Source organism: Choloepus didactylus, chromosome 25 (assembly GCF_015220235.1).
Source record: "Choloepus didactylus isolate mChoDid1 chromosome 25, mChoDid1.pri, whole genome shotgun sequence".
Classification (NCBI taxonomy): Eukaryota; Metazoa; Chordata; class Mammalia; order Pilosa; family Megalonychidae; genus Choloepus; species Choloepus didactylus.
The window spans coordinates 9,648,590-9,673,633 of NC_051331.1; the positions used below are offsets into that span (position 1 = coordinate 9,648,590).

At 38.8% G+C, this 25,044-nt stretch overlaps 2 protein-coding genes across 6 annotated transcripts in view; one reads left to right on the forward strand and one right to left on the reverse strand.

The window, feature by feature from the left end:
* LOC119520540 (zinc finger protein 596-like) overlaps positions 1-25,044 on the forward strand; it is a 344,477-nt gene that overhangs the window by 236,517 nt on the left and 82,916 nt on the right. For 2 of the 3 annotated variants that reach the window (XR_005214192.1, XM_037818469.1), the window contains exon 1: positions 21,197-21,215. The exons of the other annotated variant lie outside the window; for it this stretch is intronic. The gene's annotated coding sequence lies outside the window, so the exon portion shown is untranslated. Of the gene's footprint in view, positions 1-21,196; positions 21,216-25,044 lie in introns of those variants that run through there. 3 annotated transcript variants of the gene reach the window in all.
* Positions 1-25,044, reverse strand: part of LOC119520537 (zinc finger protein 596-like) — an 803,197-nt gene that overhangs the window by 124,792 nt on the left and 653,361 nt on the right. The gene's annotated exons all lie outside the window — the stretch shown is intronic.

Sequence of the window (25,044 nt, forward strand, 5' to 3'; positions counted from 1 at the left end):
ACCTCCATGAAAAATACTAGATAAAAACCAGGAAGTGACCCAGAAAGCCAGTTTCAGTGATGCACCAGTTAGACAAGGTCTGCTAGAACCACAGGGACCATGCCCCTGGTGAAACTGGGAGTCTGCATTCTGAAATGAGTGAGTAAGCTGGCTGGAAGTCCTACAGCCATGCTGTGGTGTGGGGAAACTGGGGGTTGGCATTTGGAGATGGGCTAGCCATGGACTAGTGGCTGCAGTTATAATGGGGAGAACCACGCAGTGAGGCATGGTAGGAGCAGGCTGTACCGACCTCTCGGTGTCTGGCATGGAAGATAGACCATTGCTGATTCCCTCAGGGCCAAGGGGGCAGAGGGGAGAGCCAAAAGGAGAAAGAAACCACACTGCTTGCAGCTGGCTCCCCAGCAGGCTGGAGACTCTCCTGCCCGTAGCTGTACCCACACCCCAGAGCCACACCAGGAAACCCAGTGTGACAGGGAGTGCATCCCACAGCACCATGCACATGCCACAGTATCAGCCATGGACAGTGGCCTTAGGTGCATACACAGCTAGTTGTCCTGGAGCTGGGAAGGCAGAGCTGTGCCAAAAGGGGGGGTTGAGTTGCCCCTTTCAGCCATTTTTGCATCAGGCTGGGAGAGCCCCTGCATGGCCTGGCAGCCCAGGGCTTCCCTTGAGGGATGGCATGCACTTGTGATGTCGCACAGCCTTCCCTCAGCAGAGGTCCTGGAAGATCACAGCTGAGAAGGGGGGCTGGCTTGGAAAACCCAGGGATGCTATGTCAATGCCAGGGACGTGTGGGTCAGCAGCAGAGAAAATCTGGGGCAAAACTGAAATGAAGGCTTAGACTCTTGCAACAGCCTTGAATCTCCAGGATCACATGGGGGCTTTGATTATTAAAGCTGCCCTGCCTCTCTAACCACCCAGACACACACCCCATATTCAGGGCAGACAGCACCAAAAACACCACCAAACTGAGTTCACCAATTGAACCCCTCATGAATCATTTCCCCACACACCATAAAGACAGAGTTGAGAAGAACTGACTTGAGGGGAATGGGTGACTCGCAGATGCCATCTGCTGGTTAAAGTGTACACCACCAAGTTGAAGATCTGAAAAATTAGATTGGTATTTTTTACAACTTGAAAGAACCTTTTCAAGCAAAGCAAATGCCAAGAGGCCAAAAACAACTGGAAATCTTAAAGTGTATGATAAAACCAGATGATATGGAGAACTCAATCCCAAACACCCAAACCAAAATATCAGAAGAGACACAGTACTTGGTGCAATTAATCAAAGGACACAATCAAAGAATGAGAGCATGGCACAGGATATAAAGAACATGAAGAAGAACATGGCACAGGATATAAAGGACATAAAGAAGACCCTAGAAGACCATAAAGAATAAATTGCAAGAGTAAATAAAAGAGTAGAAGATCTTATGTAAATAAAAGAAACTGTTGGCCAAATTAAAAAGACTCTGGATACTCATAATACAAGATTAGAGGAAGTTGAACAATGACTCAGTGTCCTAGAGGACCACAGAACAGAAAATGAAAGAACAGAAGAAAGAATGGAGAAAAAAATTGAAAAAATCAAAATGGATCTCAGGGATATGATAGATGAAATAAAATGTCCAAATTTAAGACTCATTGGTTTCCCAGAAGGGGAATAAAAGGGTAAAGTTCTAGAAAGAGTGTTCAAAGAAATTGTTGGGGAAAACTTCCCCAACCGTCTACACAATATAAATACACAAAGCATAAATGCCCAGTGAACTCCAAGTAGAATAAATCCAAATAAAACCACTACAAGATATATTCTGATCAGACTGTCAAATACTGAATAGAAGGAGCAAGTTCTGAAAGCAGCAAGAGAAAAACAATTCACCACATACAAAGGAAACAACAAAAGACTAAGTAGTGACTACTCATGGCCACCATGGAGGTGAGAAGGCAGTGGCATGACATATTTAAAATTCTGAGAGAGAAAAATTTCCAACCAAGAATACCTTATCCAGCAAAACTCCTTCAAGTTTGAGGGAGAGCTTAAATTTTTCACATTTTACAAACAAATGCTGAGAGATTTTATCAATATCCCTATGTCAGATATTAAAGGGAGCCCTGCTGACAGAGAAACAAAGAAAGGAGAGAGAGATATAGAGAATTTTAACAGACATATATAGAACCTTACATCCCAAATCACCAGGACACGCATTATTCTCTAGTGATCATGGATCTTTCTCCAGAATATAAAAAAATATATCCAGGGATATAAAACAAGCCTCAATAAATTAAAAAGAAAATTGAATATATTCAAAGCCCATTCTCTGACCACAATGGAATACAAATAGAAGTCAAAATTTTTGATTTGTAACTCCACTATTTACTTACTACGTGATATAAAATACACAAACTCTAATGACAAGTCAGTGGTTTTGGACTCAATGTAAAATATGTAATTTTTGACAAGTACTATATAAAGGTGAGGGAATGGAGGAGTAATGGAACATAGTTTGTGTGTCCTATTGAAGTTAAGTTGGTATCAAAGAAAAACAAGATTGTTATGGATTTAAGAGGTGAAATTTAAGCCCCACAGTAAACACAAAGAAATTATCATAGAATATGACCATAGAGATGAAAAGTAGAGTATGGGTTATGAGAAGTGGGGGAAGGGGCAATGGGGAGTTAAGAAATGAGTGTAGGGTTGCTGTTTGAGGTGAAGGGAAATTTCTAGTAATGGAAGGTGAGAAGGTGGTAGCATTACAACCTACTAAATGTGATTAATCCCACTATTGGAATGCTAGGGAGGGGGTGGAATGGGAAGATTTAAGCTGTATATATGTTTCCACAATTGAAAAAAAAAGACAGTCTAAATAGAAGACAATTGAATGCCAAGGATGATTCTTCTGGATAGGATCTGAGGATGGAGGACAGGAGGCTCAAAGGGACACAGTTGAGACATAAGAAAAAAAAAGGGAATATAGAATGTAAGCTTTGTATCGATGTTGAATTTCTTGAACTTCTTAGCTGCGCTTAATGGGATTACATAAAAGAATGTTCTTGTTCATGTGAATTGTATATGTGAATTATAGTGTTTGTTGAAGGATGCGTGCAGCTAGCTCTCATATGTTCAGAAGACAGAGCAATATTTGATGGATGATAGGGAGGGAGGGAGGGGGAGGGAAAGAGAACTGGTGGTGTGACAGCATGTTACAGTTGGTGGATCAGGATATCAGGGGAGGGGGGTCAGGGTATGCTGGAGTTCTGTGTATGGGGTTTGTATTGTTTTTGTTGTTGTTTTTTGTTTTTATAACTCTTCCTATAACTTTGAATTTATTTCAAAGTAAAATTAAAAAAAAGCAATTGAGTGTGTGTGTGGGAGGGAAGGTTAATGGAAACTCAGTATGTTCTGCAAGGTTTTTCTGTAAACTTACAACTGCTCTAATTAAAAAAAAGGAATTGCATACTCTCAAAAATGATTTTTTTAATTTTCTTTTATAAATGTGACAGTAATTAATTTTTTTAAAAAAGTAAAAAAAAAAAAAAGATGGTGAGCCCCTCTCTGACTGGGAAATTGATACTAAGGTAAGTAGGTGTACTCGACCTCGGTTCCAACAAAGGGTTAAAGTGAGGAAGTTCAGCACCCTGATCCCCCATGGAGGGGGGAAGGTGGGGCAGTAGCAGCAGCTTCTAACCAGAGGGTGCTCATTTCATCTTGGGGGTTTTCCCCAGCAGAATTAAGAGATGTTGGTAACCAATATTGACAAAAACCTAGAGAGCCATTAGCAAACTGATTGCTCCTGTTTCATTTTGTGTTAAACCTTGCTAATATGTTATTTAGAATATTTTTAGATTTTTTCCAGTCAACCTGTGTTAGGCTTCATGTGGGGAAAATAACAATGGACATTTGCTGTGCTTCCACAAGGATACCTTCAAATGTGGAAACCTCCAGAAGAGCCTGACAACTCTGTCAAGTTTTTGGGTATTGTCTGGTTGGGTAAAACTAAGGCTATTCCTTCAGTTGTTGTTAAAATGAAAAGTTATCCCACATTGCTTTCTTCTGAACAGTTGATGGATTTTCTTGGGATGCTAAGTTATTGGAAAGTGTTTATACTCTATGTAGTATGAATTTTGAAACCTTTGTATACCCTAATTAAAAAAGGGAAAGTGTGGGGATGGGGTTTTCCACATTGGGCTGTGTTTAAAAAGACTAAGTGAACTATTATCAAGCAAAGACTTTAAGGGGGGTGGACCCCAATAGACCCTGTGATTTGGATGTGGCCAGTACCAATATTGGCTTTGGGTGGGGTTTGTGGCAAAGGCAATAAGCTAAATGTGTACCTGTTAGATTCTGGTCCCAACTATGAAAGTGTACATGACTCAAATACAGTCCTTTAAAAGAGCAATTATACACAGTTTGTAATCCTCTGTTGTGACTGTTGAAGGTCTAACTCAGGTGCCTGGTGACCTTACAGAAGACCATACACAGACAGGTATGTGGATATGGGGCAGTATAAATAAGCCCACTTGGGGAGTGCTCAGGTGAGCACACTGAAAAAATGGAAAGTCTACCTCCTACAATGTGGCATTTTCAATGGCTCTTTAAGAACAGAGATGCATGAAATTTTAGGACTGGCCTCCTATGTGGAAGAGCAGCAGGCCCTGTTTCCTGTTGATCCTCCTGAGGTGGCTCTTCCCATGCCCACCATTGATGGACAAGGAAATACACCTGACTCTATACGGATTGGCACATGGGCAACCTGCTACCTGGACAGCCATGACTGTCCAGCCCAGTACTGACACCATCTGGTGGGAAGACATCTGGACTCCCTGACACAAATTTGAGGTAACTTTTTCATATCTCTGCCCACCACACCAATTCATTGCCAAGTAACATAGAAGCAGATGCCCTAGAAAAATTCCACAGCCTAACACCAATGATGCATAAAGTGACTGAATGGCTGTGCTGGAAGACTGCGCACCAAGGACACCAGATCACTGTCTCCTGGTGGCAAGTAGACTACATTGGCCCCTTTCCTCTGTCCAAAGGGACAAAATATGCTTTCACTGCCATGGATATAGCTGAACACTTAAAGGATGATAGAAACAATGGACTCTAGGACTGTGTCAGCATTAACTTCAGATAAACGGGCTGGCTGCCTTCAAGCCCCAGTGGGGCAATGATAATCACTCTCTCTTGCCTGTGCCACAAACACTAGAAATTTGGGAAAATAAGGTCAATTGACTCTGGTTCTGGCCCATGCAGCCACGCTGGTTGAGAATCCTAACCTCATGGGTATTAGAATTACACAGGAAACTAACTGTAGATCTGACACTGAAGGGCTCCCTGCAGGGGGAGGAAACATGAAATTTAAAACCCCCTCACCTGGAACACTTCTATCTACTATGAAGACTCAGTTATATCTATCTATCTATCTATCTATCTATCTATCTATCTATCTATCTATCTATCTATCTATCTGTCTATCTATCTATCTATATATATAGTTAAACCACTCAACTGTCCAATTTAATGCTTACATGTGTTGTTAATTCTTGTTAATAAAATGTGTTACTATTTCAATAATGCAATGACTAAAATGTTTTCAGTATTTAGCCTTCTAACAAGTGTAATGTTACTGGTAATGCTTAAGAATAATTTCCAGAATTATTCTGATGACTTAAATGTAGATGGTATGAGGGATGTCTTTTATTTATTTATTTATCTATCTATCTATCTATTTATTTATTATTGAACGATAAGGTAGTCATTTTTTCCTAAATGACTGATTGTATCAGAATAAAAAAATAGGATATGGAACAAAGCCTAAATGAATATAGAAGTTGCAGAAAGTTGATGGAAAGGGAAATTTATTTCTGTGATCAAAGTTAAGAAAATGGTAAAAACTAGATATAGAATAAAGCAGAATGCCTGGTAGTGTTATCCTTTAGCTATTTTAGCCCAGACAGTACTTGTGCTAAATGGTAAAATTCATTAACCTGACCATAGCACCACTTGCTAATAGGTTTATTATCTCTCTGTACCAATCTATTATTACTATGTTGTTTATTGTATCATTGTGAATTATAGATGTAAAGTCTGTCCTATGATCAATGCAAACAGTTGTGCAGGGGTGGATTGTAGCAACCCATGGCTGAGCAAAACAGGCCTGCAGATCTTTGGTGCACAGCAGTCTGCATGACCTAGGCAGCTAAATGTTTAACCTATTATCTTTCTAAGACAGTAAAGAAAAAGAGGGTAAATTGACCTTAAACTGTAACTTTATGCAAGCTGACAGGATGTGAGAGGCTCCTAGTCTCACAAAAAGAGCAAAATGTAATTGTTCAAGTGTTATTCTAGTCCTTCCTGCACCACCCCCCAGGTCAAAATGACCTATTCCTGCATCTATGCTATCCCCACCCTTTGGAAGGTCTTTGTCTTAGACCCTTATAAAATGCCTCCTGTCCTTTTTGCATCACTCGGTTGTCTTCCCTGTGAATGAGATAACTGCCCAGCCTGAGAGAGCCATCATGATCTCTCCATGACTTCTCACCCTGTAAGTAAGCCCTGAATAAAAGTTCATGTATCAGAAAATGTTCGTTGTCGTTTTCGGCCTTTGGACTGGCATGGCCCTCTTGGGCTGCAACAGTATGGTTGAAAGAGGAAGGTTAGGAGCATGTGGGACTGGAAGGAAAGAGAAAAGATAAAGACTGGGACTGTACAACTCAGTGAAACTAACACTGCTCAAAAATTGTGATAAAATATACAAATATGGTTTTTACATGAGATAGAAGAAATGAATGTCAACTTTTCAAGGTGTGAAAAATAGGGTGGTATTGGGGGAAAATAAAACCAATGCAAACTAGAGACTATAGTTAATAGAATCTTTGTATTATGCTTCCTTTAATGTAACAAAAGAAATAATACCAAACCTAATACCTATAAGAGGGGTACATAAGGGAGGTGTGTGGGACCCTTGGCATTGGTGATGTTGTTTGATTCTTTTATTCTCCTTTAGTTTAATTGCATCTTTTCTTTCATTGATTTTTTGCTGTCATTTTTTTTCCTGTCTTTTTCTTTTTCTTTTTTCTCTCTGCTGAAAGGTACCCCCAATTGCCAGAGAGGAGAGACAGCTGAGTTCAGGCAAAGGCATTTATTCTGAGAGTGGAAAGGAGCCTGCCGGGCATCACACAAAATGATAAGTCCAGCCTCCTCAAATAGAGCAGAAAGATAGCAGCAGCCTCTGAGGGCCTTGAAAACCATCCCTCAGCAGAGAGATAACAGAAGCCTCCAAGGCCTTGACAGAAAACCCATGGGAATAAAAGATAACCCCCCCCATCCAGGACTGACATCAACTAAGAAACTTTTTGCTACAAACTTCTCTTCTTCCTCCTCCTCCCTCCACAGGTTCCCATGTGTGCAAACCTGCCTATACAATGCACTCTCCCTTCCAGGGCCAGTGCAGAAGCCACTTTGTGTGCTGCCCAGGCAGGCTCCTTTCCACTCTTAGAATAAATGCCTTTGCCTGAACTCCTCAGCTGTCTCTCCTCTCTGGCAATTGGAGGTAGCTTTCATCTACCTTGTTTTACTCTTCCTCCTTCTTTGTGGAGGGAATGGAAATGTCCTTATGTAGATAGCCATGATGGTGGTGAATACACAAATATGTTCTATACAGGGAACCATTGATTATTTACTTTGGATGAAAAGTATAGTGGGTGAACAAAACCATCTAAAAATGGGTTGATGAAGAAATCTTGAGGGCACTACATTGAGTGAAATAAGTCAGACACATAAGGACAAATATTGCATGGTCTCACTGATATGAACTAATTATGATACGTAAACACATAGACATGAATATAAGTTAACAGGATATAGAATGAGGCTAAAAATGGGGAGCAGCTGCTGATTATGAGCAGAATATTCAACTAGGCTGAACCTAAGTGTTTGGAAGTGGACAGAGGTTATAGTAGCATGTTATTGTGAGAAAAACTAACAGTGCTGGATGGCATGTGAATGTGGTGGAAATGGGGAGCTTAAGTCACGTATGTCACCAGAAGGAAGGTTGGAGTATAAAAGATGGGAATGTATAAAACACTGACTCTTGTTGTGGGCAATGTCTGTTATTAACTGTACAAATATTAGAAATCTCTCTCCTGAAGTAGACAAATGTATGACATATTACTATAAGCTAATAATAGAGGGGCATATAGGAAAAATTATACCTATTGCAAACTATATACTTGCTCCTTGCTTCCAGGAACTCTGGGCCCTCTCCACTGACAGGATAATTATATACATCTGTGTATACTGACACATGCATATACACATATACATACATATTTCTAAACATAGTCCTTGGTATCCTTATCAACCTACACATGAGTTTATGTTGCTGTTTCCCACTCTAAGTCATTGCCACACAGAAGTCTCACTTCCTCCCTTGCTTATGTGTAACCTCCCACTCCACAGTGAGAAATGTATTCCCTTCATCTGCCATGTATGTTCTTAATAGCTTGATGCCAGTGTACAGATGTGGAAGAAAAAGAATTGTTAATCCTTACTGTGGTGTGATATACCTTTATCAATTACAGTCCTATACATATGTACAGTTTCTATTGATTTCCTTTTACAGACTCCACTCATATCCAATCTTAGTAGACTCAAATTTTTCCCTCAATCCCTTCAGTGAGTTCATGCCATTCATTTGTAATACAGTTAGATTGTTTTGCAAAATATTGGGTTCCATCCTCTTGTTCCCTTGATATTGTAAATGAATTTTTATTTGAATACAGTAAGGTTCACTTTTTGTGTTGAAAAGTTCAAAAGGTTTTAACAAATGAATAATATTGCATGTTTACAAATAGAATATTATACAGAGTAGTCTCACTATAAAAATTCCACTGTGCTGCTCCTTCAACCCTTCTCCTCTCCCACCAAATGCTTGGTAACTAGTAATCATTCTGTTTCTATTCTTTTGCCTTGTCCAGGAGGTCTTAATTTTGAAACCATACGTATGCAGCATTTTTAGACTGGTTTCTTTCAATTAGCAACAGTTGTTTAAGATTCATCATTGTCTTTTGCAGCTGGCTAGAAAATTTCTTTTTATCACAGAATGATATTACATCGTGTAGAGAGAACACTGTGTTCTTCATTCCTCTATTGAAAGACATCATGGATGCTTTCAGATTTTGGAAATTATAAATGAAGCTTCTATAAACATTCATGTGTGGATTTCTGTGTAGACTTAAGTTTTCAAATAGCTGTATGTATATCTAAGAGCACATTTGCTGGATTTATGGTGTTTTACTTTCCTTGACTGCTTAAGCAAATACCAAACAATGGGTTTGCTTGTACAATGAAAATTAATTAACTCATGGGTTTGAGGTTAGGAAAATGTCCAAATCAGCCACCAAGGTTATGTTTTCTTCCTGAAGTCTGTGGCATTCTGGGGCTGGCTTCCAGTGATCCTAGTTCTGGGCACATGGCAATGCTTACGGTGGCTTCTCCTTGTCTTTTAGATTCCATTGAATGTCAACTTCTTGCTTCCCATGGCTACTCTTTATTTGTCTGAATTTCATTCTGTTTATAAAGGACTCTAGTAATAGGATTTATACCCATCCTGATTGAGTTGGTCTAAATCTTATCTGAAATCACCCCATCAAAATTCCTGCCAACGAGTTCACATCAACAGTAATAGATTAAGTTTAAGAACATGTTTTTCTGAGATACGTACAGCTTCAAACCACCACATATGTTAAGACTGTGCTTAGTTTTATAACAGACTGCCAAACTGTCTTCTGACAGCACCATTTTGTAATCTCACTAGCAATAAATGAGAGCACATATTGCTCCCCATCCTTCCCAACCATTGCTATTGTCAGTGTTTAGGTTTTAGCTATTGTAATAAGTGTGTGGTTATACATTACTGCAGTTTAATTTTGAAATTTCCTAATTACAAATGATGTTGAGCATCTTTTACATGCTTATTTCCAACTATGTATCTTCTTTATGTAGGTTTCTGTTCAGATCTTAACCCATTTTTAAATTGGATGTTTGCTTTCTTAGAGTTGGGTGTTAAGAATTCTTTCTATATTTTAATACAAGTTATTTATTAGGCAAGTGTTTGCAGATATTTTTATCAAGTGTGTGGACTTTCTTTTCATTCCATTATCAATGTCTTTTATGTAACAGACATTTTAAAATTTTATTAAACTCTATTTTATTACTTTGCTTTTCTCATGGGTCGTGCATTCAGTGCTGTATATAAAAACCCATCACCAAACCATGGATCCCTAGATTTTCTTGTATATTTTATTCTAGAAGTTTTATACTTCTGCATTGTAATTTTTAAGTGTATGATACATTTGGATTTAATTTTTGTGAAATTTATACAGTATGTGACTAAATTCCTTTTTTTTTTGTTTTGAATTTGTGCATCCAATTGTTCCAGCACTGATTGTTTTAAAAACCATACTTCCTCCATTGAATTGCTCTTGGTCCTTTGTGAAAGATCAGTTGACTACTTTTGAATAGGTCTGTTCCTGGTTTCTCTAACATTATCTATGTTTCTCTTTCAACAACACAACACTGTTGTTTATTGTGTCTTTATAGTAGGACTTGAAATCTCGTTATGGATCCTCCAACTTTGTACTTATTCTTCAACATTATTTTGGCAATTTAGGTCTTCTGCTTATCCATATAAACTTTAAAATTAGTTTGTCAATATCCAAAAACTATAAGTGCTAGAATTTAGAATGGGACTGATTTAATGTTTAGATCAGATTCGGAAAGAATGGCGTCTTACAATATTGTGTATTATAATCCATGAAGTCATAATACCTCTGATTAGTTAATTATTTGAAAAATTTTATTGTAGTAATTTTCCATCTTTAAGCATTGTCAACAGTGCTATTTGGTAATATTGAAAATATTGAAATATTGAAAATATTGTGGTACCATCACCAATGTCCTTTATCCCAACATTTTCCTCATATGGTTCAAAATAAGTGGTGAAATAATTTGTTGAATAAAATAAAGTCTAAGACAGTTTATAATGAGAAATATTGCCTTGGGGAAAAGTTTACAGTTGTGGACAAGGATGGCTAGTCAGAAACAACATAATGGAGAAGGAGGAACATTTATTTACTTTGATATTTTCAGATAAATAGCACTTGATCTATGTATAATAATAAGAATTAATTAATTTAGTCTGTTTACCATAAAAACCATAATATTTATGTTACTTTGCTGATAACTGCTTCCGGCTAAATTTGCATTGCTCTGGGCTAATTTCCAGCAGTTTAATCAACTACATGGAATGAAAAAACCAAACATGTGTTAGAATTTATACTCCTGGAACTCTCAGAAGATACAGAAGTGCAGCCACTACTTCATGCGCTATTCCTGGTGATGTATCTGGCCACTTTCATTGGGAACCTGCTCATCATCCTGGCCACCGTCTCTGACTCCCACCTCCACACACCCATGTAATTCTTCCTCCCTAATTTGTTTTTTACAGATATTTGTTTCATCTCCATCACAGACCCAAAGATGCTGGTGAACATCCAGATGGAGAGAAAAATCATAACTTATGAAAATTGCCTCCCCCAGATGTATTTTCCGTGCTTTTTGCAGTATTAGACAACTTGCTTCTGGCTATGAGGGCCTATGACTGCTTCATGGCCATCTGCCAACCCCTGCATCACATGGTCATCATGAATCCCTGGCTTTGTGGTCTTCTGCTGCTGGCAACCTGGTTATTGAGTGTTCTGCACTTTCTTTTACATGACTTAATGATTTTGCAATTGACTTTTTGTAGAGAGTTGGACATCTCCCAGTTTCTCTGTGAACTTTCTCAGGTACTCCAACTTGCTTGCTCTGACACCTTTCTCAATGACCTAGTGATATATTTTGCAGCCAGACTTGCAGGTGTTAGTCCACTCACTGGGATCCCTTCCTCTTTCTCTAAGATTGTATCCTCTGTTTTGAGGATTTCAACAGCTGGAGGCAAGTATAAAGATTTTCCACTTGTGGGTCTCACTTCTCCATAGTGTGCGTGTTTTATGGTACAGCTCTTGGGGTATATATTAGTTCTGTCACCCAAAACTCAAGGGCAAGAGCAATAGCATCAGTGATGTGCATGGTGGACACACACATGCTGAACCACTTTATCTCTAATCTTCAAAACAAGGACATAAAGTGTGCCTTAAAAAAAGCTTTTGGATGTGAAATGTTCTCAGCATAAAAGGAGCCTTTGTCTGAGGTTTAGAAATGTATCATGTTTAATAGAGGTCAAACATTGGAAGATCTGATTCTATACACTTTTTCAGTTATATGCTGCCTTCAAGGATCAAGGATACTGGGTTACAGTTCAACAGTTTCATATATTTCCTTCTAATTATTCTGATAAACTAAAAACTAAAGAGGGAGATCTATATAAGGCATAAGAGTTACCTCCAGAAGGACCTCTCAATTCCACTTGAAATCTCTTAGCCAATGAAACTTCATCTTGTTTCATTTCTTTTCCCCCTTTTGGTCCAGAAGGCTTTCTGAATCACACATTTTACGGTCCAGGATCCTCTCTGGGAGTCACTACTCATGTTGCCAGGGAGATTTACATCCCTTGGAGTCATGTCCCACATAGAGCGGAGGGCAGTGAGCTCACCTGCCAGGTTGGTTTAGAGAGCAAGAGGCCCTCTAGGAGTGACTCAGGCACAATTGAGTAGGCTTAGCCTCTGCTTTCCACTAAAAATCTTCATAAGGGCAAGACCCAAAATTGAGGTCTTGGCCCACCAAGCTGGTAGTCACCAATGCTTGTGAGAAAACCAGGAATTCCCCAGGTGGGGAAGTTTAATATTTCCACATTTTCCCCAGTTCCTGAAGAGGGTTTTGCAAATACTTTTTATTCTCTGCCCAAATTACTGTGGGTTATATCATGTCTCCATGACAACCTGTACAAATCTACAAGATCTCACTTTCTAGTCAAACTTCCATTTAATGCCTTAGGTCTCTTTGATGCAACTTTCTTTAGTTCCTTCTCTTTTCATAAAGTGATAAATTTGCAGTTTCTTCTTTCCTGTTATCTGCAATAGATCATAAGCAATCCTAGTGAATCATTGTCAATAAGACAGATATGGTCCTTGTTCTTATGGGATTATTTTTATTATATTTACTATTATAGTTTTCTGGGGGTGGGGGTTGAGGATTTAATGAAATAATGCAAGTGATCAGCAAAGTCATTAGCACTGAATAAATATTTATACACGTGTATATATTATGTTCAAAAACTCTAAGTTGGGAGATTCACAATTATTCTTTCTATGCATATATTTTTCCTCTCTCCTTTTCTCCCGCTACACTTTTTCTTAGAGTTCACACTTTAACCTTCAACTATTCCAACTACTTGGTTTGCTTTTGGCAAAAGGAGACTAGGATGCGCCTCCAGTAGGGGACAGAAATCATCCAGGCGTGCCTATTAACTAAGCAACGGAGGAAAACAGCATTCTCAGAATGACTTTACAAAAGGGTTATTGAGAAGTATATTTGTTTACTGTATGATAGGAAACCTTTTAAATAATAATAATAAAATAATGGAAATGAAGTGAGAAGTGGTAAAGACAGAAATTTTTCTGCAGCAAATGTTAACCGACAGCAATAGTTTGTTCAGAATACCGGGTGTGTGACGAGGATAAAGAAGTTGGGATTGTACTGACCATTCTTAGCTTATGATAATGTTACTGGACTGGCCGCGCATCTCTGAGTTACCCGAAGTTTCATATTGAATAAAGTGCTTTCAGTGAGACTAGCTAGCAATGAATGAGAAAACTTAGAGCTTTTAAAGTGACAAAAAGCCACTCGATAACTTCCCGGGCTGAAATCGACCCCGAAGAAGGTTTGAAAACAGCTTCTGCCCGGGCCCCCAGCCGGACTTTGAGAGCAGGCGTGGAGCGCATGCGCCTGGCGCGCCGGCTTCTCCTCGCGGCGCCGCAAAGCGCCGACCTTCTTCACGACAGCGCTCAGGGTTCAGAGAAGTCATTATTGCTTTTTAAATTAACTGATAAACAGGTGGTGATAACAGGAAATTACAAATGTAAGACTCCCGTTTCACACCTCTTTCGTATTTAGAATAATGACCCTTCAGTTAATCTACATGATAGAGCAGAGACTCATTTTAACAGAGGAACTCACAGGGAATAAAGATGGGGGAGGGTCATGAAGACAGCCCTGGTCTCTGCAAGACCCACCTGATGCGAATGATGGCTCTGGTCATTACTGATTTTGTGACTTTGCGGAAAATCACTTAATATCATTTTTATCTATTTTCTCCCCTATACTATAAGGGGGCAAGAAAAAGACAAATCACTTGATATGTATATTCTGGTTTTTTTTTCACACCTTTTAATAACGGTTTTTCTTTCTTCACCTTTCACTTTATTTACGTAAAGTAAGCAGTTATTTTGTTTCTGGATTTTTTTATCTTGACAACTCTGTGTCTTCCTTCCATTTAATGTTATTTCCCAATATGGCTCATGAGGTAATTAAGTTGCATTTAAAAATTTTAGGGTCTGAAGTGAGATACTTATTTGAGATCACTATCAAATGCATTTTTAAAAAATTAAAATAATTCAAGGAGTGTTAATTTTATCAAAGATTTTTAAAATGTGTGAGAGTTGCTTGTGTGTTGTGTGTGGGTGGGTGGAAATTATGTCAGAGATAAAAAAAAATTACCTCTAAGAGATTGAGAAATCAAACCAATGTGAAAAAGAAAACCAAAGATAGAGCCCCCAAAGCACTGTCATTCCTAGTTAAATATAAAAATAACTCAAATATTTACACAGACATTCATAGGAGAAATTGATTTGTAGCCCTAAGTTGTGTTTAAGTTGTGGGCAATCAAGTTCTTCAAGGATCTCTTCAGAACTATATTCTCTTCCCAGGCAATCCCAAGTATGGCTGGGGCTTTAGTGGTCAGTTAAATGTGAATATGCCAGATTTGCATCTACTGGCCAGACCCTCCTATGAGCTGCTAATCTCACAAATGCTTACTCAGCATCTCTACTTTGTTGGCTCAGTAGCATGTCCAAAGTGAAATAATTGTGTGTGGTGGTGTTGGTGGTGCAGGGGGGATGGCATGTTTTATGGCCTGTGTACATTATGGGGCTCCAATGAGCAAACTTCAGAAGTAGAAGCAGAAGGAGATACTCCTTCTCCCATATCTAATCATCACCAAGTCCTATCAATTGTATTTCAGTTCATATACTCCCTAATGCTATGACTGTCTAGGAACAGGTTCCAATATTACTCCACCGCACCACTCATGGACCCTAAAGGGCACTGCCCCCACCCATTCAAGGGCTTCTTCAAGTCAATCCTATAAGCTAGGCAGAGTACTTTTTCCAAACATAAATTGATTTTCTTACCACCATATCCCTTATTAAAGCCTTTCCATGACTTTTCATTGATCTTATGATAAACACTACAATTTTATACATATCCCAGAAGACCCTGAATCTGGCCCCTGCTTGCTTTTCTAGCCTTACTGCTTGCTACTGTTCTCCTTTTATCTCTGTCCTTCAGCTATATTTCTGTTTTTTAAAAAAACTTCCAAGCATCTACCAATATACTTTTATCTTTCAGTCTTCATCTCAAACATCACTTCTGCCATGAAGCCTACCTTAAATCTCAAATCATCATTATATAGATGTATTACACCCTGAACTTCATAAAACATGCCATATATATATATGTATATGTTCAAATTTTTAGTTTACATATATATTTCCAGTAATCTGAAACCTCCATTTTAGTAAAGATATTTTTCTGTTAACTTTAACATTGTATCTTTGATATCTAGCAAAAATTCTTGCACAAAACAGATAAATATTTGTATGGAAGAAGTATGTCATGTCCACATTTCAGGACCCTTAGGAGATGTCAGTGTCCCAGCCATATCCCTCAACCCACCTCAGGACATCTACACACATCTCTTATAAGCCTACAGATTTCTACATTTGTTTGTCCAAGGACAAAACTTTGACTAGTGTTTTTTGGATGATTTCTATGTTCCAGAAGTAAAGGAGAGGGAAAGATAGAAGGAAATGAAATGGTACGATTTTGCTGTCTTTGAATTTATAGTTCTGTTAAATGTGAAAACCTTTAGAGTACAACATGAGACTTTCTATATCCAAGTGCTAGTTGTTGCCTAAGAAATGGAAAACTGTGATATGAAAAACAAAGAGCAGAGGTTTGTAGAGTTTGTTTCCCTGTAACATTCACTGGGGGGAACCTGTGAGTAAAAGTTAGGCAAGATGGAATAAGTGGGTAAGATGGAATGGCTTAAATCCAGTTCACACTTGGCTTAAAAGTGGGAATGCATAAGAAGACACTTTAATGTCATTTATTGTACTGCCATAGGCAAGAGAACCATTAAATCAAGTATGACATTAAACAGCCTGCTTCTGAGGTCCAACACAGCTCATCAAGCCTTATTCTGCCTGCCTGCTTGAGTAGTTTCAATTTTCCTCTCTGTTGTTCCTTGCCTTCAATTTGAATTCAGTTCAACTAATGTTTGTTGAGTAGCAAGTCTGTACTAGTACCTGTGCTCAGCACCATAAAAAATTTGAAAATAGATACATTTGAAGCATATCTAGTTTAGTGAGGGGAGATGGATAATTATTATAACACCAAGTGTATATTTGTAACAAATTCTAAAGCAATGGAGAGGAAGAATATGGTTTAGAGAAGAAATAGGGAAGTCTTTCTGGAGAAAGAAAATTCCAGGTGGGCACTGAAGCACAGGATGTGGATTTGCATCTATATCAATGTGGATACAGGGTCTCTAGGTGGAGAAGAGGGTTGTGAAACTAAGGCCCAGATAAGAAGGTATAGCCAAAAGAAGACTGGGTTGGCCAGAATATGTTCATTATGCAGTTTGCATACTGGCAAATGGGTCTGACATGAATGCCAAACTCCTCAGTATCATCTTTATTACACAGGCAAAGGGGGCAGGGATGGAGCAAAGACCTTTGGGCAAGGGGATTACAATAGCAAGAATGTTTTGGGTGCAAATACCAGAAACTTGATCCCAATTGTTTTGAGCAAAAAGGGAATTTATTATGATTAGGCCTAGCTGGTCTCAGGTGCTCAGAAGATGCTATCAGGAAACTTTTCCATCTCTGGGCTTAACTGACCTCTAGGATGTTTTTATATTGAGGCAGCAAATGATCACCAGAAGCTTCTAATATATATACTCTCAGTTTACATGTTTCCTTGTTCCAGAAAAAAGCAATCATGGTCTCAGTCTCATTGGTCTGGAATAAACCATATGCCCATTTTGAACCAGTCACCATGGCAGGGAGGCAGGGCTGGCTACACAATTGGCAGAATGAAGTGCAAAATAAAATGTGAGACACCATGTAAAAATGTAGGAGAAAAGTGCCATTAAAGATAGTAAAACAAAAAGCTATTTCATTTATTGTGCAGTCTATCTCACAAATTTTTATTTGCTATATATTTTCTTTCTAAATAAAGAAAAGTAAAAAAAACTTTTTGCATGATTTTACCATCCTTCTCTATATTGAGCAATGCTAGTTTTAAATGCATGTATATGGATGACTAAAATTACATAATTCATTTTTCATACGTGCATACGCATTTGGTTCATATCAGAATGGTGAAATACTGCAAAAAATTAACTGTACCTCTTGCTACATGGTGCACATTCTATAAACACTGTACAATATGTAAATGTCAGCCTTCCCCAAAACGTAAATAAGCTTTAATCTATTGTCTGAAACCTCCCAGATAGAACTGAGCCTTTCCTCTCTCTCCCTAGACTGCAAGGCACCTTTCCCAGTGTAAATCCTAAATAAAATAGGATAAAATACTGAAATTCTCCTGTTATGTGTTAACTAAGGTGATTAGCTCTCTTTGTTTCTAATGGGTTTAGCCAATCGAAGAATCACTTTGAGGAGACTGAGAAAATCTTCTGTCCTCCGACCAGTGTAAATTAACCCCATTTTCCTCCTCAGCCTGGTGCGGTGTGACGTCATTTGGCTGCGCCGAGTGAGGACCCGGATCCCGGAAGTGCCCCTTCCCCAGTCTTGGCGCTGAACGCGGGACACAAGGTCTGAACAACGTTCTGCTCTGTGGGTTCCTGGACCCCCGAGGTGGGACATTCGGGAGCCTCAGCTCCGTGGCCGACAGAGAGACTCACCTCCGAGAGCTGGACGAGAGGGTTTCTAGCCCCCCCGGCCCCCAGGACCCCAAGGGCTGCTGCTGCCGCGGAAAACAGGTTTGGTGAGTGAGTGTGGGCGCCTGGTGTGCTTGTGCAAGCCTTGGTCTCATTCGCTGGTTCTTGGTCTTATCTTCTGTTTGTTTGTGGGGTGTTTGTTTCTTCTTCAGTGACGCATAAACTCCTGGAGCTGTAAGTGGGAGAACACACTTGGTTTGGGTGCTCAGAGGCACATAAATTTATACCAAAGCTGTCTGTGGTGGGTGCAGCCACAGGCATGGGGGATTAGCCATTGAGACTTGGTTTGGCAGGAAGCAGCCCCTGGCATTAGGGGAGGTCACTGAATTTGGGTGCTTAGGTTTTGGTTATTTGGGTGCTCTGTGGCACATGAAGGCATTGAGAATTGGTTGCCTAGGATTTGTCATTGATTGCTGGTCTTTTTTTTTTTTTTTTTTTTGTGGTTTGGTTAAGATTTTGTTTTGTGTTATGTCTCATCGTGTTTTATCTCGTCATCAGAAAAGTGTTTTTTTTTTTAAAAGGGGAACAACATAAGTGAGAAATCTAAGAAAATTAAGAAGGATTAACCTTTAAATAGCATTCTGAAAGATTAAAAACAATTTGGGTAAGAGCCCATGACAATAAAATGCAGAAAAAGTTTATGCAAAATAAGCCAGCCTCAGTATGGCCACAAGTGGCCAAGCCAGGGATCAATAAAATTTATTCTTATTTTATAAATAACTGTATTTTGTAAGAGAATGAACAAATAAGATAGAAGTCCATATGTGCAGTGTTTCAGGGCTCTATTTCAGAATAAAAAGTTCCTGGGATAATATTTTGGGCATGGAGTTTTAACTGCCAGCCAACCCCCTAGCCTCTCCTTAAAACCTCTAGAGGAAACAAATGAAAGCCCTAGTTCCCAGTATAAAACAGTGCTGGTTAACATTCCCGGGCCCAGGTTGTTGAGGCTTTTGAATTCCAGGCAGAAATATTAGTGGCTGGGATTTCTAGGCCCATACTTTTGGGTCCCATGCTCCCCCTCCCCCTCCTGGTAGAGTTGCAGTTTTTGCACTTCTCTTTCCCTCCCCAATGGAGCCTACAACTTGGCCACTCCCTCCTCTTCCTCTCCCTCTGGCACCTTGTCAAAAACTGAGAACAAACCCCCTCAAGCCCTTCATGCCTATGAATTCCCTGAAATGGCCTTCCCACCTCATATCATGAGTGCTATGAACTTCAGGCAGAGTGTCTTTACCTCTGGAGGGCAAAGGCAGGAACAGTGTCTTTTCCCACAAGGGCCAGCTGAAGGAGATACAAGGTATGAGCGAATTCCTTTCTTTACCTCAGATCAGCACAATTGGAAGAACTGGATCCCCAGTTATCAAGAGGATCTCAGGAATATGAAAAACTTCTTTAACTTAATTTTTGTATTGCATAATCTTAAGTGGGCTGATATACAAACTTTGTTAAGTGTGCTATAACCTCAGAAGAAAGGAGAATTAGAATTAAAAGGGATCTTTAACCAATGATAAACCAGAAAATACAGTTCATGCACCAGGAAATCTGGCTGTTCTACAAGTAAACCCCTACTGGGACCCAAGTAATCAAGCTGGCAGAACAAAATTAGATCACTATAAAGCATGCATAATTGTGAGGCTAAGAAATGGAGTTCCTAAACAAAATAACTTGAGTAAAATTCAGGAGGTTGCCTAACATCTGGATGCAAATCCATCAATATTTTTACAATGATTATTTGAAGCTTAACTTAAATATACGAGTATAAGCCCAGAGGACCCAGTAAATCAGTGCAATGTAGTTCAGTCTTTTATTTGTCAGAGTGACCCCAACATTTGTCAGAAATTACAGAAAGTTAAGGGAGTCTTAAATTACCCATCTCAGCACTGGTGAAAATTACATTTAAGGTGTTGTGTAATCATGATGAAGCTCAAGGATAGGACAGAAAGAAAGCTACCACCTAAAAAGCTAACTTGAATGCTAATGTCTTAAAAACAGTCTTGAGTAAAACTTTTCAGCAGTAAAAGGAGTCTCGCAAAGGTGAAAAAGCACTGGGACCCAAAAGAAACTACTAGGCCCTCAGCATATGTGTATTGCTGGGGGAAGGGATGTTGGAAATGAGAATGTCCCAACTTGATGCAAAGGTAAACAAGGGACTCCAGCAATCCAGTGTCCACATCTGACAGGAGACTAGGACAGTGAACTTTAGTGATACGGCCTGGAAGAAGTTTCCACTTACTTGTAAACCATCCTGATCACCCACAAAGAACCTTGGGTCTCATTCCAAGTGTTTAAGAACTTATTAGTAAATTTTCTGGTGAACAGGAGACTTAATTCTACTTAAAAGGAATCAGTCCTTGTTATGGGCATGTCTGAAGTTGCTGATGACTTCTGTAAGGAAGGGCTTAAGTTTAGCTTTCACATAAAGGTGAATAGGATGAATGGAAACTAAACAAAACTAGCTCAATCTGGCTCCACAGTTAGGGGGAAGGAGAGGGCCTCTGATATAAGCCTAGAATTGGTGCCAGCTCTTTATGTGGGTAAAATTGTGGTGAATGGGACCCAGGTGAGTTAGACCTCTTGGAAAGGCTGTAACCTCTGGAATACCCAGCCAATGGGGAAACGGGAGGTATCTGCCTGCCAGACTTAGAGATAAATTGTGCTGATTTCTATTTTTCTGTGCATAGCCACCACATTTGGTTGCATGCTGGTTCTTTCAAGATCATGAATAAATTCTTTTCTTCTCCATGATCAGATGAATCTTTATTCTCTTTCAGGCACAGCTTTCTTTCTAACACTTCTCACAGCATCAGCAATGTCAAATTGGAATAAGGTCAGTAGTCTTAGAAATTTATTTATAAGCCCCCCCCTCTGAATTTAGAAGTTCCACCTCTAGGAGCATGCCTACAAACTGAATTGAAAGATCCAAGCAAGCCACAACTGCCTAAGGAAGAAGACCTGTGAAGTGTCCTCCAGGTGAGCCAGAGTTGTATTAAGATATCCTTTAAGATTGTGACCAAACATGATTCCAACGTGTTCAAACAACATCCACTTAGATGAAGAGAAGAGGGAACATTTTTGCCACCAATTAAAATATTTTAGAATAAGGACTTATAACACCAGGAACTCAAATTTACAATTTTGTCTAGAATATAAGAGTTATAAATCCAATGTTAGAAAATATACATCCCACAGTACCTAATCTGTATACTCTCCTCATCAGTGTTTCTGATGCATATACTTAATTTAACTTTAAATAATACCATTTATTGCATCCCAATAAATACTCAAAAAAACTTTATTCAAATGAGAAGAACTTGACATAGAAATAAAACAGCAATGTAATTAAAGTATGTTACCATAAAGGTTCAAAAATGCAAGTCTCGTCCAGAAATGTTCCGGGAGTAAAGCTCCACAAGAGACTTTGTAGGCTCAGCCTTTTGGCAAGTGGCCATGCCAAAGAACAAAAAGAAAATCAGAATTCTTAGGTATAACTGGCTATTGTCAACTGTCAATATCAAATGTTTGATGGACTGCCAAATCTCTATATCTGGACATAAGGGAAAATGAAAAAATAACCTTTAAAATGGACATGAGAATGTACAATTGCCTTTCAGAGTTGAAAGGCAAATTAATATCAGCTCCAGCCTTGGGCTCCCTGATCCCATGAAAAAATGTAACCTGTCTGTCCATGAAAAGCAGGGCATGACCTACAAGGCACTTGTACAAGCCTTTTTGAAAAATATAGGACCAGTGGCTTTTTTGTCAAACAGTTTGACTCTGTAGACTGAGAATGGTCTGCTGGCCCATTGACAGTGGTAACCATTTGTGAACTCTTATGAGAAACAGTTTACTTTGAACTCCCCACATATACTTACTCTATTGCAGCAATAGGGGGACAGTGGCACACAATTGAGAAACTAAGTCCCTATCAGGCAGCAGTGCTGGACAATCTTGAGTGTCATCCTACAGAAAGCAAAATATTCAGTAGCAAATAGTGCTTCTCCCACTGCAAACATCAGCACAAAGGGCAGAGTCACCTGCCTGCACAGACTTGAGATGCCTTTACTAATTTTCATATACACAAAACAATTTAAAAACATGGTCAAATAACTGAGGCCAATAAAGACTTAAAATATATAGATCTATTTTTGAAGTTATTAAATATGGTAATGCATCCCAAGAAATTAGTTGCTCACTGCAAATGTCATGTATCTGTGGATTATAAAAGACCTAGATGGTGACAAAAAATTAGGAAATAGATTCACAGTGAAGCCAAAAGTTCTTGGAATCTTTAAGTGTTTGCTAGTGCCTAAAGTCTCTAGGGAAAATTAATCAAGGTACAAAATTAAAATTACTCTTGTCTTGATTACCAGGTTGGGCCCCAGTTTTCACGGGTTGGTCTCTTTACAATCAAACCTATGCTCTCCATTAGAAAAGGCCTAAGCCTTATCAGGTCATGATTCAATTGGTTTGAGCTTCATCAAATAACCTCCCACTCAAATAAGAGCGTAGAGATAGGCAATAGTTTATAAGTAAAGAGCTCATGAGGCAAGAATTCAACTTCAATGCATTTTTACTAAAGGGGCACTAAAGGTAAAAGGAACAAGTTTACAATGTAGAAATTATTTGATAGATTACCAAGCTTGAGAGCAGAAGCTCCTGCAGATGTAGCTGGTCATGAAATCAGAGCTCCCCCTTGTCTGGGTTACAGATTATATGTAGCATTTTTGATTTATAAAACATTTAATTAATATTATATTTTGGCATTTAAACCATGTGTGGTGTGTGGTAAATGATATGTTGCGAATTATGAGTGACCCACAGAGTGTCCTGATCCATGAGTGATTCACAAGTGTTTTGATCCAAGAGTGGTACAAGATCAAAGGAGAGTATCCACAGCATTATCAGAGACTTAGCCTTGAATGTTTGCAAAACTTTATTGTAACTATTTCTACTAATTGAGATATGACTTCTGTAAGAGCAGTATAACTTACTTTTTACTTATATACAATCTAAAAATTTGAAAAGTGATTACTATTACTTGTCTCTGATTAATGTAGTTTTCTTATTTAATTCTATGATTAGTTTAGCCATTACATCATGTTGATAGATGTTTTATTAGAGCTCTATTCAGCATTGCTACATTACTTAAAACTATTCTATGATTAAAGTAACAGCTGCAGCCCCATCCTGTTTTCTTTTTACACAGAGGATTAGATGGTTATCTGCTATCTTTCTATATCTAAGGAGTTTGAGTGGGCCTTTCTGCTTTCTTGAAAATATTCACAGTTTTTTAACTGTTTAACTTCCCCCTCACTATAATCTAATATAGGACTTGAGGTATATGAATCATCTCTCCCAGTTTTTGTACTGCTTTCCAGTTTTTATCACTTGGATATCAAAATTGATTGTTTTAAATAAGCTTCTAGATCAGTAGGAATAACTGATTCTTCACCATCAGAACAGAAAGCATTGGGTGGTATATGAGAGCAGTATAGAGAGAAGGAGTCAGTATCCTTATTATCAGATTCTTCAGTAGAGCTATTTTCCTGTGACAACAGGTCTTTGTTTCTTTATACCACTTTGGAAGACAATCTAGTGTTATTTCCTGTCTGTCTGAAGAGCTCCATTTATCAGAGCTTCTAGGGCACATTTGTGGTGATGAGGTACCTCAGGTTTGTTTGACAATATCTTAATTTCTCCCTCATTTTTATTCAGTTTTATTAAGATATACTTAGATACCATACAGTCATCCTCAGTGTATGATCTGTTGTTCACAGTACCGTGATAGAGTTGTGTATTCATCACCACAATTTTGAACATTTTCATTTCTCAAAAAAAACAAATAAAAATAAGAATAAAAATAAAAGTAAAAGTGAACATCCAAATCATCCCATCCCCTCATCCCTCCATATTATTCATTTTAATTTTTGTCCCCATTTTTCTACTCACCTGTCCATACACTGGGTAAGGGGAGTGTGAGCCACAATCAAATGTGCAGAATTACACATGGTAATTCCATGTAAGCTATCTAGGTGTACAATCATCTTCTAGATGCAGTGCTGCTGGTTTGCAGTTCAACAGTTGCAGGCATTTCTTTCTAGCTATTCTGATATACTAAGAACTAAAAAGAGATATCTACATAATGCATAAGAATTACCTCCAAAATGACCTCTGGACTCCAGGCAGATGGGTGGGCAGCCCCAAGCTTCCAAGTGCTTGCCCAGCAGCCATGGTCCCTCTAAACACTTGGGTGAAGGATCCAGTATCTTCAATCATTGAGGTGATGGCCATGCTCTTACCTCCACCCTCATCAGGCATCAGGTTCAAAAGCTGACGTGTAAGCAAGGGTAACCTTTCTAATAGTTTGTGACATCATATTCATCAATTCTTCTTAAGACCTCATCAGAAGTTCCCTTAGTGTTCATATTTACACCAATAGTCTCTTCAAAGCAATCTAGGCCTTTTTTTCTCAAGAACCTTACAATTCTTGCCTCTTTTCATCACACAATTCAAAAGCTGTATCCAGATTTTTGTTATTTGTAGTGGCAGTTTGCTAGGCTGCTAAAAAGAGATATCAAAAACTTGGAATTTGTTAGCTTACAGGCTTACAGTTTTGAGGCCATGAGAATGTCCAGATCGAGTCATCAAGGCACTGCTTCCTCCCTGAATGCTGGCTGGTGGGGATCCTGGGCTCCTGCCACATGGCAAGCACATTGCAGCATCTGATGGTGTCTCTCTTCCCTTCTGGGTTTTCTTGCTTTCAGCTTCTTCCTTCTGTGGCTTTCTCTCTCTTTGTCTA